General features: G+C 32.0%; 1 protein-coding gene and 1 non-coding gene across 6 annotated transcripts in view; one reads left to right on the top strand and one right to left on the bottom strand.

Moving 5' to 3' along the window:
• Lrp1b (LDL receptor related protein 1B) overlaps positions 1–13,186 on the top strand; it is a 1,779,935-nt gene that overhangs the window by 228,297 nt on the left and 1,538,452 nt on the right. The gene's annotated exons all lie outside the window — the stretch shown is intronic.
• Positions 2,390–2,466, bottom strand: Trnat-ugu (transfer RNA threonine (anticodon UGU)). The gene has a single exon. It is a non-coding gene; the product is annotated as a tRNA-Thr (tRNA).

Raw genomic sequence — 13,186 nt, 5'->3', positions numbered from 1 at the left:
CTTCATTCACAATCTGCCAGATACTGAAATATTAATTGCCTTTTCTTGTTGGTATTATCTAATTTTCTTTACACTAAAGAGGACAGCAATAATTAGTTTTCATGAATATTTTATTCATGGAGGGACATTTTAGGGACAAAATTTCACTATTTAAAATAGTAGAATTTCATGAGGTGGAGAGAGCTATAGTGAGATATAGATTTCAGAACTGGAAGCCCAGAATCCAATACAGATTTGACAGTGGCTTGTTGTGTGGCATAGAAAACATACTTTACCTTCCTATAATACTTCTCCACTAATCCATAATATGGATTCAGTATAGCCAAGTTCCAAATCTTACTGATAGGGATGTTTGAGGATTCATTAAAGAGTGTCTGTAAGACTCTTTGATTTTACTTTAAAATGTGTTATTATCGTTGTAAAAAGTGATTTACACATTATTATGATTCAGAGATTTTCCCCATATCTTGCCACCTAGTTACCACTGTCAATTATTGAAGAATAATAAACACTAGTGGTATACGAAGAGTAGGGAGGTGGGAACAAGCAGCACCCCAGAGCATGCAACAAGAGAAGGAATGGTCTGTAGGGAATTAAGAAAAATAATAGAGCTAGCTAAAGCCAGTCTGTCCTTTATTATCAATTTGAGCTAGAAATCCTAAACTGTCAGTGATGAGATATATTTCTAGAAAAAAATAATCCTGCCCAATTTTTAAACAATTGCTATGGTTATTGCAGTTTTAAGGATGTAAGTGTAAGCTTCAAACTAGCCCATTTGTATGCTGTATCTGTTAATAAATGTCTTAATGTATATGGAAGTTAATATGGAGAACACCCAGCTACCAGCAGGACACAGCTATACTTGTTCCTTTGGAGAGTAAATTCATACCAGCTCAGTCATTCCAGCTCCCTCCAGGCACTGTTTGAATATGCTACATGGTGTCACATATTCCTGCTTTAAACAGCAGGTGTAAAGTAAGCAGTGACAACAGAGAATTTGTCTAGATGAAGGAAAAGAATTTAGGTTTCCTTAATTTTACTCTTCTCTATGACTGCTTGCAGATTGTGTTTAAAATCTGAAAACCACAGGAATAGATATTGAAGAAATCAAATCAAGCACAGTATTGTAATCTGGGTTTTATTGTCTGATGGATTTATACTCATCTCTCCCAAACTTATATTCATGCTTTAGAGTTTTCTAACTCAGTGTGTGTGTGTTGCTTCAGGTAAAAAAAAAAAAAAAAGCTTTATAAATTAAATTATTAAAAATTTATTGGTAAACATAGATTGGAAACTGTTTTCTGTCCATTGAACATGAATATGTGAAGTATTGATAAATTTACAAAAGTTAAGGCTATAGAGAAATTCCAATGCTGTTGCTATTTTTAATAAATGTATTTTTCTTTTAAAATATATTAATTTTAATCAAATGTTAATTATTACTTTTGTACCATAATATTTATTTTACTTTTGTTTTTATAATTATTTGATTATATAAAAATCAGTAGGTGAATTTTATTGTCTGTTTCTTTTATGGCATTATTAATATTCCATTTATTTAATGCTTATTACTAAAAGTGACTTTGTTATAAAGCTGTAAAATACAGTTAATTCTTATACATTTAATGTTCTATTTTCTACAAACATGAAGGTAAATATTTAATGTCACCCTTTCTTTGAAACTGTCCTGGATATGTACACCCGTGTCTTGTTGGAGGCCAGATTATTGATATTTCAAATCTACAGAAAAATGTTTGAATCTTTAAGGCTGTTATGGTTACTTAATATGTCATATTTGTGTCATGTTAGAATAAAGACATATCTGTAAATTTGAGGACAACTTCCATTCTTCCCGCTGCCTTATAAATTTAATAAATACTTATTTTGAACATCCAAAAATGATTCCATGAATTTATTATATGCAAAGTTATTTCCCCTTTTTATTGTCAATATTATTCTATTAAAATGGCAAAATTCTTGAGGTGATTCAGCAAGTCATTTGGCTTGGTCTGATTTGATCAATTATAGGTCCTGAAATTTACTATACATAAATCTATGATTTATAATATGTTATAAAGAAGAAGCAATAATCAAAGTATCAATTTAGAATAAATGTTATAGACAACAAATATATAATAAGAGCAATGTAAATACATACATTAGATACCTAAAATTATCCATAAAAAATGTTCATACTTTCCATCCATACTGTCACTTAAAATTAGTTATCCTCCAAGGGATATTCTTATTTATTTGTTTGATTAGATAATACCATCAAATTTTGTAGCATATTATAAACTCAGTTATCTTTTTCTCATCCTACTAGTGTAGGGAGCTTTCTCTTCTAAAATGATTCATTTCCTGAATATTTGTTTTTTTTTTTTTTTTTTGGTTGTACTGGGGATTGAACCCAGGGCCTTTTGCCTACAAGGCAAGCACTCTACCAACTGAGCTATATGCTCAGCCCTAGACTTCTCTATTCTTGTCCTTCACTGGGGAATTGAGTTAGCTCTCTAACACTTTTTAGGGGCTGGTGCCTGAGTATTGGTACAGTGTCTTATACATTGTTCTGCAGCATGAGAGAAGAAAGAAAAGAAACTCCTTCCTGAATTTTCATGATGAGTAGGTCACACAGAAGTAGCTCCTCGAATATCTGTGTGCTGACTGTATGAATAAAGCTACAGTACTATATTTCAAGGAACACTGTAGGGACTCATTGGACTCCTGACCATCAATACACCTTCTCAGGGTGTAACCTCGGACAAATACACAGACAGAAGAGAACAGCCAAAAGCATACTTCTATAGCTCCACCAACTTCTCTCTCATTGTCTCCACACACTAGGGGAAAATTAGTTTAATTTTTGGACCTGTTACATTCTCAGCATGGAACAGATGGAGCACTCAAATTCAAATTGAGAAGAATTCTGGGAAAGGATTATTGACAAGGGTTATTTTTAGATGTTCAGGTTCAATGCAATAACTCAATGGACTTTAGTTATATTTATTATAATAATTTATTTACATATGTATTCAGTATATTAACATGTAAAAAATATAAAATTAGGAGTCTTTAACTTGCAAGATGATTCAGTCTCAGGGAATGATTTAGCAGAGGCCATTAAAAGAAATGGAAATGATCACTTTTGAATATACAGGTAAGCACAAAATTGCTTTACAGTTTTAAATTCAAGAAAAAGATGAGAATATGGCATGCCCTTACTATTATTTAAAGGTAGGATTGATTTAGAAAAATATTGATTTTTCTAAGAAAAAAACTCTTGAGGGACATATACTGGCATATAAGAATAATAACATTGCTAATGTTCTTTTGTATACCACAAAAATGAGTCAGACACATACTTGGAAGTTAGATGATAATTTTTAAATAGGCACTGCTTCAAGGGCTATTTTCATCTTTTCAGTTGAATGATTATATCCCTTGTTTCCAGTTAATTTTATTTATTTGACTTGTGAATAGTCCATACAGCTTATTGGCTACTTTTTCTTGATGGAAAGGATAAGAATTTGAAGCACCATTTTAATAACACATGATTCTCCATATCATTTGGAGTTGAACTAAATCAGTCAATCCCAGATATAAACCACACAAACACACACACACACAAAAAAAAATATTCTGGCACTTGAGACAGCAAACTATATGTCCCACAAATTGCCCCATGTAATTCCAGGGAGCGTGTTCATATGCTCAGGTATTATCACAGAGATATCCCAGGTTGTACTTTGTATCTCTGGAACCAGTAAGACATTTGACAGCACAGTCAGTACAATACTGCCCCAGCAGGAGGTAGAGATTTCACTTAAAATGTAGGGAGTTGTCAATGAAAACTCAGGGGGTGGCCAAATACAAGCAGTGTATCAGGGCAAAGCTAAAGTGTTCTTGGAAATAAAATCCATTACTGAGGTGCAATGTCATATTTTGTATGATTCTCTATTTTTATTATCAAAAAGAAATTCTTCTTTTCTATTCCTTTTACTTGTGATTTTCCAAGAACAAAAACAAAAGAATGTGAGAACAAGAAAGGGCAGAGAAAATAAACTTAATGAAGCTTAGGTCTACAAAGTAACCATTTACCTGTATTTTCCAGAGGTGTGGAGACAATCCAATTTATACCTGTAAAGAAGTGTTGTAATTGGAAATAATTCAAAAGCTAGTTCTCACCTGAATCCCAGAGGCTGACAGTGTTTGTAGTGAGCACTGCATGCTCAACTCTCATTTATAAACTTGGCAATTTCTTCTAACGAAAAAGTAGGCAAAGAGGCAGGTGTATGATTCCGATTGCCTGGAGTTTATTTAAGTAGTCTATTTACTTTTCTTTTGAGTGTAAGAAAAGGTATTTACCACAGCATATGCCACATGACAGGGCACTTTTGATTCTTAGAAATCGTTATGTTTGAGAGAAGACAGATTTTCCATGCTAAATCTTCATTACAGCTGTGATTTAACTAGCAGATTTCGTCAGCATACAAGCAGTCTCAATTAAAGCTAGATAAAAGCTTCTTATTAGTTTGTCTGTTTAGATTTCAAAGAAATAAATCAGATGCCACCTCCGTGTGTATTAACATCAAATAATTTTGGTTTCTGTTTAGCATCAATATTTTTGAGAAGGTTATTCTCTTTGAGCAATTCATTCAGCTCTCATAAATCATGAGCATGCATTGTAGTGATGGAAGAATTTGGCTAACATATTTCTGTGCAGAAGGCTGTGGCCTGATAATGTAGTCGGACAGTGGGCTTCAGTCATTATTTGAATAGACGACTGTAAAGCAATAAATTATTTTCATTTTGGAATGACAGGGTTGCACATCTTCCATGCTGTGCTCACCTGGTTGTTGTTATCACAAACCCCTTTATTTTGTAACAAATTATGGCAAATGGAAAGGGCTTTATAGTGATGACATGCAGGTAATATCTCCTGATAATAAGGATGTAACACTTGCTGCCACAACAAATGTACTTCCTGCTGATATTTTTTATGTGATGATGCCTGTCGTTTTTCTCATTGCCCTTAGATGCAGGAAGCTTCCGTATATGGTCTGACAGGTAGACAAAGATAACATATCCTGTGAAGCATTTTAATATGAAGAATACATCATCTATCCCATGTGAAACTGGATTGTTTTCATTCTCATTTTCATTTTTTTCCTGCTATAATTAATCTTCTACAATTAACAAAGTGTCAGATTGATCATTGACTTTTAATCAGGATAATTTACCACCTTAAACCAAGATTAAATCTGGTTTTTCAGCCCAGGAGGCAGAGACTTGACTTCAATGACTTTAAACTATTCTCAAAGATGACAGAAATATTTTCATGGTATTATAATGTCTCTTAGCTCTGTGTTCACAGCCCATGGGAACAACCTTTAGAAGGAGGAGACCATGGCTAACAGCTGGCTCCATCACTTCCTGGAAAACTTTGAGGAAGCCAGAAGGAAATGCTGGAGGCAATAGAGGGTGTACATAGCATTTCAAAGTTCTGTTTGAACCAGACAAAAGACAGAATTTGATTAGAAAAATTTCAGAAGAAAATGAATAGAACTTGTGTCATATGGAAATGAAAGGGAGAAATCAAACAGATCAAGTTAAAGCTTAACCTCAGATGCCCGTATCTGCCATGTTTGCATTGCTTAGTTTGAGATTAAATAGAATGTGCAATATTTGAGCCCAACAAGATAACTATTCGATTTAGAAATACCATATGAAAACCCTCCTCATCATTGTGATCACTGTCAATCATTCACATTCATGTACATGTACGTGTGTGTGTGCATCTGTGTGTGATTCTTTTTCAATGTACAAAAAAAATGTTATTTTTGGAGAAGTTTTTAAATGTGTGCAGGTTTATTTTGGATATCCTAGTGAATATTGAACAAGATAAATTATTTAACCATATTTACAAAACAAGTCTGTACATTTTAAGCAGATATAAGTTTCTTTGTAATACATTTTTTCTACCTTCAAAAGCAGTCAATCCAAATTCTTTTTTATGTAATTTTTAAAATTTATGTATGACCGCAGAAGGCATTACAATTCTTATTATATAGAGAGAGCACAATTTTTTATATCTCTAGTTGTATACATAGTATATTCACACCAATTCGTGTATTCATACATATACTTTGGATAGTAATGATCATCATATTCCACCATCATTAATTACTCCTTGCCCCCTCCCTTCCCCTCCAACCCCTCTGCCCTATCTAGAGTTTGTCTATTCCTCCCATGGTCTCGCTCCCTAACCCACTATGAATCAGCCTCCTTATATCAAATTCTTGATGAAATTTGGTATGTATGACTTTTTGATGTGCACAGAGAAAATTAAATTGGAAAAATAACATACGTGCTTATGGGCATCTCTTTGAGGGTTAGTGTAGAGCTGGCACTTGATGGGATGAGTTGAACTTGCTAAGTTGTGCACTTCTATTCAGACTCCTTAGTTCTGTAAAATATTCAGTGCACACATTATTTTGACTGTTTCTTCTGGTGCAAAAATTAGATATTGCTGACTTGGTCCTACTTGATGAGGCGATATCAGCCCCAAGCAACATCCTCCATGCTGATTTTCCTGTGAGCAATCAATTGGCAAGCCTAGACAGCTGAACAATTGAGTGCCAGCATTAGTAACTTGTTTATTTTATTTTGTCTTATTCTGATTTCAAATTTTTTAAATACTCTTTTTGCTTTATCATATTTTTCTTTCTTCTTCTTCTTCTTCTTTTTTTTTTTTTTTTACATGACCTGAGTTTGTCTTTATATGATGAGAATAGATACATACATACATTGAATGGTTTGGGCTTTTTCTGACCTTAAATTATATTTTAAATTCAATACTTTCTATGAATCTAAATGCTTATTGAATTCAGAATGGAACTACACTTTCTATAAACATAGCTTGTGAGAAATTAGGCATGGGGATAGCTTGTGATTGAGACCTGTTTTCTAATTTGAGCAGGTATCAACTGGGAAAGTGTGATTAGAGAGAATGGCTGGGTTTAGCAGAGAGTGCAATTTATCAAGGAACAGGGATCAGCAGTTTGGATATGCCCTGTACCACCCTTGAGACACCAATGTGGAGCAAATCAATCTCCTTATCTGTTTTTAGATTTGGAAAGTGTCTCACATACAATGTTCAAAACCAGAATTTTTAAAACAGGTCTAGAAATTTTGCGTTGGATAATTCACTATGATAATTTTAATTTTAGGTCTAAATTATACCAGTAATAATGTAAAATATTATAGGGAAATACAGTTAATACAGATAATTCCCATGAAATACAGTTAATGCCTATGCCTACATTTTAATTTGCATATGTGGTGATTTCAGTAGTATACATCTTAATTGTGTTAGATTTTCCATGTTCCATCCACATCAAATGAAAACCAAAGTTTGTCATCATGTGCTATATTAATAAAGGTTTGAAAATATTGAGTAACATAAGACATTGGGAAAACTGGGTCACTATACAGCATGTGTATTTATATTGTATAATGTGATATAAAATAAAAAATCATGTCAGACAATAGTTTCAGGTGCACATTATATTTGTCACTGTAAGTTAGAACTAGTTTGGATTTTGTTTTCATTTTCATTTTGATTTTGTGTATATTTTAAATTTTATAGGAACTGTATACAATATTAATATTTTGCCTATTTTTAAATTTATATGTCATTAAGAAATATTTTAAATAAATCCTGAGTATTGGAAAGAGTTTGCTTTTCCTTAAGACTTTTTATATATTATTTAAGTTGGGAGAAACTGTTCCATATGATATTTAAATGGTAAGGTACTTCAAATATATTTTGGCATAAGTAGGCATTTGAAGCTATGCTAAGCAACATTTGGAAAGTTTCTATAGGAAAATGTTGGAAATTTTTGTGCTATCAAACATTTTTATACCAATTAGACTTTTAATATGGATACATTGGTAGATATAAGAAATTTTGCAGCAGAATTATCCTAGGATGGATACAGATCACTTTTAGTTAGAATATACATTTTTAAATTTGGGGTTCACTTTGTGTTTTCCAGCCTATGCTTTCCCACTTGGTTTTATTGTTTTCTAACCTATGTGATACAACAAAAAATACACAATTATGAGGTAGTTTTAGTAAAAATCCATGTCAAAACTGGTTTGTTACAATTAAATGGTACAACATTTGAAAGCACAGCAAAGTGTCTTAGTGTGTGTGGCATTTCTTAGAACCTCACTGTGATACAAGGACAGAAAAAAGGCAGAATGGAGAAAGAAAGGAACTCAAGTTTTCATAATTTAGATAGTATTTGGGACTCGGATAAATTTTTATATGTATGTTTCTTTTATACATTTTCTTGGGAATACAAAGAGAAGTTCAAATCTTAATATCTATTAATAAACGGCTTTCATAAATGTGGCCTTTTTGTTAAATCACGTGTCCTTCTTAAGAGCATCTTATTTCCAAGTTACTTCCAATGTAAATTACAAACGTAATGAAAAACATTATTCAGATTCCCAGAAGAATTTCGTAAAAGTCTAATTACACTGCTGAAATGCAGATACATGGTGGAGAATCCAAGCACTCATTCCCTGAGCATTACTTCTTGAAGAAAGAGTTCTCTGAAAACCAAACAAAAACAAAAACAAAAATGAAAGCAAGAAGCCATCCCCCCACCTTTGTTTATTATACAGATGGCAAAGCTCTTTTGATTCTGGACTTGTAAGCAATGATTTATGTTCATAAGTACTTCTTGGTTCCTTCAAAATAAAAACAATACCAAATAGACTAACGTTTGTATTTATTTTGAACTCTGCATCCAGGGTAAATAATATAAATGATAGTTTGAGACAGTTGACTATAGTTTATAGTCAACTGTCTCAAAAGGATTTTGTGCAGTAAAAAACCTGCAAGCAAATACTCCATAGCTAATCTGCTTCCTGACTCATCCTTATATCCATTTTGCAGTAACCAGGATGAGTGGCTGCTTAGCATAGATCTTTTCTCTTTCTCAAATGTTTGAAAACATTACAAAAATTGATTTACAAATTATAAAATGGTAAATAAGCATGTGAGATCACTGCACCCTGCTGATACTGTTTTGATTTTAAGTTAAAAAGATAAAGAATTTTTAGTTTTAAATAAACCCAGACTAAAAATGAATTTAAAGGTACATATCAGGTTTGAATGCAAAAAAGTATTATCAAAAAATAAACTGAAGTACATGGGCTAAGACTAACATGTCTCTTCCAAGTGCTAAAGCAAATGAACCAGAAAATCTATATCCTAAATTTATCAGATGATAATTAGGCTCAGATTTTCATGTCAAAATGGGAGTAAACTGCTCAAAATTGTGTGTAAATATCACATATGTGTAAAATTCTCAATACTTTCAAATAAGTATAAAATGTCAGTTTTGTTAAGATTTTTGGCAGTTGAAAATTGGGGAATGTGAAGGAGTCAAGAGAAAACTCACTATTTTCATCTTTTTAATCTTCTCCAAGTTCTTTTTTTAACTTCTCAAATTGTTTACTCATCTGCAAAATAGGTATTATAACATCTTCCCTCCATAGCTAATATGAATATGAAATAACTTAATAAGTTTAAAAATGTGAATTGAAAAAAATAAAAGGGTAGGAAATATTGTTATTTAATATTCATTCAAAGTTATTCTTCTTTCAGGTATTAGACATTGAGGCTTCAATAAATTAGTTTGTATTTCTGTAAGCAAATAAAGTATCATCAATTACATAAAATTAAATTACTATAAATCTCACTTCTTCATATTAAATGCTAAAGATTTATTTTTTAAATGTAACATGTTAACATGGGAAGAAAAGTGTATGTCTATATATTTTTGTTTTTTGTTCGGTAGAGTTTGGCTTTTTTTTTGAGACAGGGCCTCACTGTGTTGCCCAGGTTGGCCTTGAACTCTTGGGCTCAGGCAATCCTCCTGTCTCAGTTTCCCAAATAGGTTTCATCAAAAGACAAATACTGTTTTTCCTGACTCTATTCATATATTTTTATTGCTGTGCTATATTAATCAAATTGCTCCTTCCCTTGACTTTTAGGGGTATATTGTTTGAACCTAAACATGCATTTAATATAATTTTTAATATCATATTTAACCTGTATTATTGAATTTTTCTCAGTGTATCTGTATATTATTTTCTTGGGTTTCTCCATCATATTTGATATTTTATTACTTGTTATTTGGTATGTGTAGCTGTAGTTGAAATATAAATGAACTGTAGTTGATGAAGATCTTAACGTATACAAACAACCATTTGTTTCATGGTCTTTCCTAAATATCTGCACTTAATGTAGATTTTTCCAGACCAATTTATTTTCAGAATTTTATCATTTTCTCAGTGTGATAAGCTTGGTGAAGACTTAAGAATTTGTTTTTTTAAAATCATACCTGTGCAAAATATACTGTTGCTAGGTCACATACTTAGTAATTACAATTATTCTTAATGTGTATAGAATAACACAGGAAATATGAAGGAATCATTATGAGGTAAAAAGTGAAAAGAAGCCAAAAGTTGTTAAACCCACTCAAACCATTTTACCCTAATGTTTATTGATATAAGGGAATAGAACCTGATTATTTAAATATAATATATACATATATAGAGATTTTGTTATATACACATATCTCTATATATTTTTTGGCAGTCTGAAGATTGAATTCCCTATAAATTTTCTTTTTTTGTTATTGCTGTTTTGTGTTATTTTTGAAAGAGTTTGTATTTATTCATCACAGATGCAATTTACTTTTTAATTTTTTGTATCGCTAGGAATTGAATCAAGGGTCTCACACATACTCAGCAAGCACTCTACCTCTGAGCACTAGCCCCAGCTCCTGAGTATCTAAAATGGCATGTTTTAGAAAATATTAATAGTTTATATTCATAGAATGCTTTGTGGTTTTTCCTAATATTTATATCAATATTATCCTATCTATAATACTTTATAACAGAGCATTCTGAAATTAATAAATCTTTGTAGATTTATTGGAAAAGAATACAGATAAATGATTTTATTCAAAATCATATTCTATGAGAAATACTTATAAAATCTTATTTTGATTCATTGCTTTCATTTTACTTGAGGGATGGACATATTGCCTTTGTTTAACAACACTGGTTAAGGTGTAAACTTGTGGTGAGATGGAGAAATGCATGTGTGAACAGCAATAATTTAGATTGGGGACAATGCTATTAGAATTCTGGATTTATAAATCTTTACAAAAAAAAAGCTACTTTATCTCAAATGGATCCCTGACTCAATGCATATTGTTCCTACACAACAACTTGCCTATCATATTTAAAACCAAATAGTTGACATTGGGGAGTTCATTTATCTTTCAATACTTTTCTTTCTCGGCTTTTTCCAATTCCTTCCCACCCAACACTCCTTGGTGATTTTACCTTCTGTGTTTTTCAACTGGCAAACATTGTTTAAAAAAGAAGAAAAGGAAGAGGAAAAACATGAGAGAGTTTCTGTGAATTCACATGTAGTGAAGTGTGGAAGGTTGAATCTCAAGAGAGGTAATCTTTCCTAGACACACTCAAATAAAAAGTAGGTTATTAGCCCTTAAAATGGTTTCTTAGACACTGTTTTTTAAATCTAATCTAAATGTAGGTAATGAAAAAATTAGGCACAAGGTTATGCAGCTGATTTCCATGGAAATCCCATAGCCATAATTCTGTATTGTTTCATAAACAATGTTTTTCATGGATAAATAAATCATTAGCATGTTCATGGAAAATTGTGAAATATTCTGTGGTGAGATCCCCAGAAGTTTCACAAATGTCCTGCATATCTAGTACAGTATTCTATGGATGTAGTCCCATAAGTTCTATTAATGTCCTGTAAAATATGCACAACATGGAAGGCTATGATAGAATTGAATACTAGCATGGTCAATATAATGTTTTTATTACATATTAATGCATGCTACTACATAACAGATTTGGCATCAGCAAATTGTATGGATAGGAACATATAAACAATTGATCATTTGTGTCCTGGTGTTATTTTGTGTATATTAATGAAGAAGAGTCACAGTTGAATTACCAAATCAATGGTTCATGAGATAAGTTACTAAATAAAAACATACCTCTTGCATCTTCTGGTAATTTTATATACACTTGTAGACCTGTAATCAATTGATATAAAAATTTGATCAGCATATGAGATCCAATGAAAGCATTTAATTTCAGTTCATCATGAATTTATTGATCACCTACCTCATGTGAGCCACTGAGCTAAGTGCTCAGAGTGCAGCATAAACAATACAAACAGGACTGCCGACTATGGAAACTCACAGAGCAGTGGAGTAATATTTTCAGTAAATAACAATTGTAAATGATATGAATTCTCTATGAGCACCCAGTTAATAGAAAGGTTTCAAAGAAAGTTCACATCTAAAATCAGATATAAATGGTAACGTGGAGTTAGTCAGCCAGGATAAGGAGACAGAGACTGACTAGAGATTGATGGGTGGGAAGCAGAACTGCAAAGGATAACGTGCCCAGGAGAGGCAGCTTGTGCAAATATCAGGAGGAAGGAGAGATAATGGCATTTTCACTTTTTCATTGGAGTGGTGTATGTGGTCTCATGTGGTAATGGAGATTTGCCACTAAATAAAAAGTGCCTGCCAGTCTGATGAGGTTAAGCAAAGTTTGCCTCAGCACATGATTGTATTTCATTCTAAATGCACCATTTTTGGATCTGATTTGTACTTTTTTTTTTTTTTTTTACTTTTTCAGGGACAAACTCAGCATCCTTTTTCAATATATTACTGTTTAGGGATCATTTACATTTGATTACTGAGCTAGGATAATGTAAGTTTGGCTTTCCTTTTTTACAATATAAAAGGAAATAATCAATGTTCACGGGAACCATAATGATTATGTAAAGTGTGCTAGTCACTGTACTAAACAATGTAGAAAAATATATATTAAACATGGTCCATACTCTTCAGTTACTTTTAGTTTCTACAATATATAAAGGCCTAATTAGTCCTATTCTTTACTACTCCAAACAGATCCAAACATACCATCATGGCTATACTTACAATTAGAAGAGTGTTAACCATATTTTAACTCCTGAATCTCATCTTTACTTATTTTAGAACTTTGCATTCAATTATTATTGCTCTCCAGAAAAAACAAAACA

The sequence above is a fragment of the Ictidomys tridecemlineatus genome, chromosome 7, assembly GCF_052094955.1.
Source record: "Ictidomys tridecemlineatus isolate mIctTri1 chromosome 7, mIctTri1.hap1, whole genome shotgun sequence".
Classification (NCBI taxonomy): Eukaryota; Metazoa; Chordata; class Mammalia; order Rodentia; family Sciuridae; genus Ictidomys; species Ictidomys tridecemlineatus.
Note: the sequence above shows the minus strand (reverse complement) of the source record. Positions and strands in the feature narration are given on the sequence as shown.